This window comes from Hylobates moloch, unplaced genomic scaffold (assembly GCF_009828535.3).
Source record: "Hylobates moloch isolate HMO894 unplaced genomic scaffold, HMol_V3 SCAFFOLD_4, whole genome shotgun sequence".
NCBI classification, from domain to species: Eukaryota; Metazoa; Chordata; class Mammalia; order Primates; family Hylobatidae; genus Hylobates; species Hylobates moloch.
The window spans coordinates 94,240,810-94,247,054 of NW_026652279.1; positions in this window are offsets into that span (position 1 = coordinate 94,240,810).

A 6,245-nucleotide genomic window follows, 5' to 3' on the forward strand; every position below is an offset into this window, starting at 1 on the left:
AGCTCACGCCTGTAATCCCAGCACTTTGGGAGACCGAGATGGGTGAATCACCCGAGGTCAGGAGTTCAAGACCAACATGGCGAAGCCCTGTCTCTACTAAAAATACAAAAATTAGCCAGGCGCGGTGGCATGCACCTGTAATCCCAGCTACTCACAAGGCTAAGGCAGGAGAATCGTTTGAACCCTGGAGACGGAGGATGCAGTGAGCCAAGATCGTGCCAGGGCACTCCAGTCTGGGCAACAAAGTGAGACTCTGTCTCAAAAAATAAATAATAATAAATAAAATAAAAAACAGCAGGGCAAAGAGATAACTTCTGAGGAGCTGAAAGCCAGGGAGAGTATAAATAACTCACCAGTGTCCAGAAAGGCTAGCAGCCAAGCTATAAAACAAAGAGAAATGTCTCACCATTCAGAAAGTTGGCAGCTTGGCTCTGAAGCATAAAGAGATCTCCAAGATCTTACTGGGGTTCGGAGTGAAAACTGCCGAAAACAAACTCGTGATCCCACTCTCAAACTATGTGAATCCAATGGTAAACTGACTCTAACTAATGCTACTTCAAAGCCCAGATCCAGCTCAGTCCCCCACATTAACAGTGTGACAAAAGGAAGAGCAAGCCCTTTGCCGGGATAGATATTCCTCAGTCTTTCTTATTCTTAATGTCCAGCAAACAATAAAAAATCATGGGGCCAAAGAGCTTCTGCACAGCAAAAGAAACTACCATCAGAGTGAACAGGCAACCTACAGAACGGGAGAAAATTTTTGCAATCTACTCATCTGACAAAGGGCTAATATCCAGAATCTACAATGAACTCAAACAAATTTACAAGAAAAAAACAAACAGCCCCATCAAAAAGTGGGTGAAGGATATGAACAGACACTTCTCAAAAGAAGACATTTATGCAGCCAAAAGACACATGAAAAAATTGCTCATCATCACTGGCCATCAGAGAAATGCAAATCAAAACCACAATGAGATACCATCTCACACCAGTTAGAATGGCCATCATTAGAAAGTCAGGAAGCAACAGGTGCTGGAGAGGATGTGGAGAAATTGAACACTTTTACACTGTTGGTGGGACTGTAAACTAGTTCAACCATTGTGAAGTCAGTGTGACGATTCCTCAGGGATCTTGAACTAGAAATACCATTTGACCCAGCAATCCTATTACTGGGTATATACCCAAAGGATTATAAATCATGCTGCTATAAAGACACATGCACACATGTTTATTGTGGCACTATTCACAATAGCAAAGACTTGGAACCAAGCCAAATGCCCAACAATGATAGACTGGATTAAGAAAATGTGGCACATATACACCACGGAATACTATGCAGCCATAAAAAATGATGAGTTAATGTCCTTTGTAGGGACATGGATGAAGCTGGAAACCATCATTCTCAGCGAACTATTGTAAGGACAAAAAACCAAACACCGCATGTTCTCACTCACAGGTGGGAATCGAACAATGAGAACACATGGACACACGAAGGAGAACATCACACACCGGGGCCTGTTGTGGGGTGGGGGGAGGGATAGCATTAACATGTTAAATGACGAGTTAATGGGTGCAGCACACCAACATGGCACATGTACACATATGTAACACACCTGCACGTTGTGCACATGTACCCTAAAACTTGAGGTATAATAAAAAAAAAAGACTAAAATGTAAAAAAAAAAAAAAAAATCATGGGGCCAGGCGTGGTGGCTCACGCCTGTAATCCCAGCACTTTTGGAGGCCCAGGTGGGCAAATCACTTGAAGCCAGGAGTTCGAGATCAGCCTGACCAACATGGCGAAGCCCTATCTCTACTAAAAATACAAAACATTAACCGGGTGTGGTGGCACACACCTGTAAAATTCCAACTACTCAGGAGGCTGAGACATGAGAATGGCTTAAAGCCGGGAGGCAGAGGTTGCAGTGGGATGAGATGGCACCACTGCACTCCAGCCTGGGTGACAGAGTGAGATGTCTAAAAAAATAGTAATAATAAATAGAAATAATGGGACACAAGGAGACAAACATGGTCCATTTTTAAAAAGTCAACAGAAGGTACATCCACATATGATCCTGATGTTGCAACCAGTAGACATAACTATGATAAATGTACTAAAAGACTTAGTGAGAAAGATAAGCAGGTGAACATGAGCAGTTGAAGGATTTCATCAGAGTAAAATAACTAAACAGGTAAATAGAAAAGCTAGAAATGGAAATTACAATTTCAGAAAGAAAGAACTCATTTGATGAGCTTAACAGAAAACTGGACATAGCAGAAGGTGGTTCTATGAGCTGCAGAGAAAGAAAAATGGAAAACAAACAAGGAAACTGCCCAAGAGCTGAGAAATAATAAATGGCTTGAATATACTGGAGTCCCAGAAGACAAGGAGAGAACTGGATAAAAGAAATATCTTAAGAAATAATAATCTGATAATTTTCCAAATGTAATGAAGGACATCAACCCACAGATCGAAGAAGCTCATTAAACCCAAAGATAGTAAACACAAAGAAAAATCACACCTAGGCACATCATAGCCAAATTGCTAAAAACCAAAGACAAAGAGAAAATACTCAAAGCAACCAGAGGAAAATGAGACATATGACTTGCAGAAAACTGCAATAAGGGCAACATTTAAGAAGGCTAAATTTTATCAAAAATAATTAAAGTCAGAATATGACGAACTGACATGTTTAGAATGCTGAGGTGTGGGGAAAATGACTGTCATACAAGATTCTTTGTCTAATGAAAAAAACTAGAGAGAGAACTCTCAAAACTAGCTTTTTTTAAAAAAAAAAAAGTAAACAATCCCATTATGAAATGAGTGAAAAAAAATAAACATTTCACCAAAGAGGATATATAATGGCAAATAAGCAGAAGAAAAGATGGTCAACATTATTAGGCATTAGAGGAATGCAAATTAAAACCACAATGAGGTATCACTACATTCAGGTTAGAACAGTTAAAACAAACAGTGATAATACCAAAGTCTGGTGAGGATGCAAAAAAACAAACAAAAAAAAAGATCACTTACACACTGCTGGTGAAAATGTAAAACAGTACAACTACTCTGGAAAATAGTTTGGCAGGTTCTTACAAAACTAAAGATTCACTTGCCAATAATCACATTCATGGGTATTTATCCCAGAGAAAATATATTCATACAAAAACCTGTACACAAATGTCCATAGCAGCTCTACTCATAATAGCAAAATAGCAGAAACAATGCAAATGTTGTTTGCGTGGATTGTTGAACCAACTCTGGTATATCCATACAATTGTAAACTGCTCAGCAATACAAAAGAATGAACAACTGATACATAAAACAACCTGGACAGACCTCAAGGACATTTTGCTTAGTGAAAAAAGTAATCGCAAAAGGTTAAATATGGTATGATTTCATGTATGTAACATTCTAAAAATGATACAACTAATAGAGATGAAGAACAGGGGCCAGGGACAAGGAAGAGGATGGCTGAGAGTACCAAGAAATTGCACAAGGGAGACTTTGTGGTGATGGGACAGTACTGTATCTTGATGGTGGCAGTGCTTATATGAATCTACGCATGTGCTAAAACTGCAGAGAACTTTACACACTCACACACACACACCTGCAGTTTAAAATATAGTGAACAGTCAATACGGTCGTTGATACGTACCAGTATCAATTTCTTGGTTTTGGTATTGTACTACAAGCTATAAAAGATGTCACCTTTGGGGAAGCTGGGCAAGGGTACATGGGACTGTGAACTTTTTTTGCCATGTTCTGTGAGATTATTACTATATAAAAATAAAAGGTTTAATATTTAAAAAGGCAAAATAAAGACATTTTCTGATAAGCCAAAGCTAAGCAGATCCATATTTAAAAAGATCTTGAAGTTCTTCAGACTGAATGGAAACAATATCAGACAGAAACAGGAAGAAAGAACACCAAAAAGACATCAAGTCAAAGTATGTTCCTCCTGAGATATTCCTTTGTTCAACTAACATTTGTTAAATATCTTTTCTGCAAGTCTTTATGGTAAGTGCCATGGGATCAAAGATAATAACACTCATACTGTCTATGATACAAACCTACACATAAATATTAGCAACAAATGACACTGAAGACTACGTTATCAAGGTACTTATACACTGCTGGTGGTCATACAGAAAAGGAAGTTGTTGTTGGGAAATGGTAGGTAAAGAAAGACTTCCCAGAGCTGAATCTGAAGATGTTAAATGAACAACTGAGGGACAGTATTCTAGGCAAAGAAGTCTGCCAGAGAGCAGCCACAGAGGAGTGAATGAGGAAGACACACATGTGAAGCTCCAAAAGCTCAAGATACCCAAGAAGGAGGAGGAAGAAAAATCCCCAGGAAATGACAGAAGGCAGACTGGGGAAGGACAGGCAGAGCACACAGAGCCCCTGTTAAATAAGGAGGATCTACAAGTAACCGGGAGAGTTGGAAAGAACTTAATTTACTTAGGAAAGGAATAGAAAACAGGCGTTCCAGGGAGGTAACTTTGGCAGTATGAATGATGTACATGGGGAAAGTGATATAGGAGCTACAACAGGGCAGTAATACAATAGTCCAGAAAGCAGACGGTAGTAAGCTTAGGCCACGGCTGCAGTCAGGAGCACAAGAGTCAAAGGGCATATACAAGTTAGCTGAGGATGAAGAGGAAAGGGAGGAACTGACGATCACTCCCACAATTCCAGCTTGAGTGCTGAAAAGATTTTACCTTCATTTATCTCAAAAGGGAACAGAACAGCAAGGAGCAGGTTTTGATGGAAAAATAATTACACTTTTGGAGATGGTGATCTTGAGGTACAGGGGGAACCACCAGATATCTAACAAATGCAGAGTTAGAGCTTGGAGCAGAGGCCATAAATTAGCCCTTGCTGGAACTGAAGGACTAGAATAGAACAGCATTTGATGGTATGGCCAAGGGGAGTAAACACAAAATGAGAAGAAAATAGTATTAAGAAGGAAATTCCAGGAGAAAAAGGCCCTTTGAAAATTTATACTCTAAAAAGTATAAATTGGAATACTTTTGTTGTCATTATATGTTAAGAGCCTTAAATTACCTAAATCCGTGTAACTAATTCTTCTTCTAGTAATACAGTAATATATGAATAAAGGAATGAACACAAATGTGGACAAATATTTATACACGAAGACGTTCCCTTCAGTGTTATGTATGTAATAAAACACAGAAGCAACTAAATCAGCCAAATGAAGGAACTGATTTAAAGCAAACTATGTTAGATCTATGAATTATTATGCAATGACCTATGCAGTATTTTAGAAGACTTGTTAATTATGTGATAACATTTTTCTGACATGACACTAAATGGAAAAGCATACAAAGTCGTGTCTATAGGATTTATTTATGCAAGAATATTTATTGGATACCTACTATATGCTAGTACCAAAGTGCTGAATATAAAATGCAGTAAAAGGCAGACAATTCCTTGTTTTTATGGACTTTGGATTCTACTGGAATGTGACTCAAAAAGAGCAAATAAATAAATCTGCAAGAAAATATGACATGAAATAAATGTTAAGGCACACAAAACAGTGACAAAAGAATATTATCAATTATATAAAAATATCTGCAGTTACATTTAAAGACATAAAGCACAAGATTAACAGTAAATAATAATAACAATAATTTAAAGCAAAGCAAATTTCAGGTGGCTTGGTAAATGGCCTAGAAAAATAAAGGTGAAATTATAAACAGAGCGTTTGAGCACTTTATGATTTGATCTTCAGCATATTCACAAGACAGAACTTTCACAACCTTTCATCTTTCTCACCCTCAAACCAAAAAACTCAGGAGGCACCGGCAGGCAGTATGCTGAGGGAAGCCCATGCTTCTGCCAAGTCGGTTTGGACCAAAATGAATTCCTCAGTAATGCTAAAGGTAGAAAATTTTGCAAGATAAATGACCCTTCCATAAACAAGCTAAGATGATATTTTTTACATTTCCACTTTCATTACAGTACAATGCCCCCACTCCCCACCCACATACATTCACCTAAGTTTATTCATCCATTCACTGAACCAATATTGCATGGCAAGGACTCCCTTAAAATCGTAACATCCCCTAGAAACAGTACTCGAATGCTACAGAAACTCAAAAACCAATTCCTGAAATAAACATATTAGACTGCTTAAACATTTGTGCAAAAACATTTGTGAAGAAAATCACTGTAAATATTGCCACAAGTTGTGTATCATTATAGAAATGACCTTAGA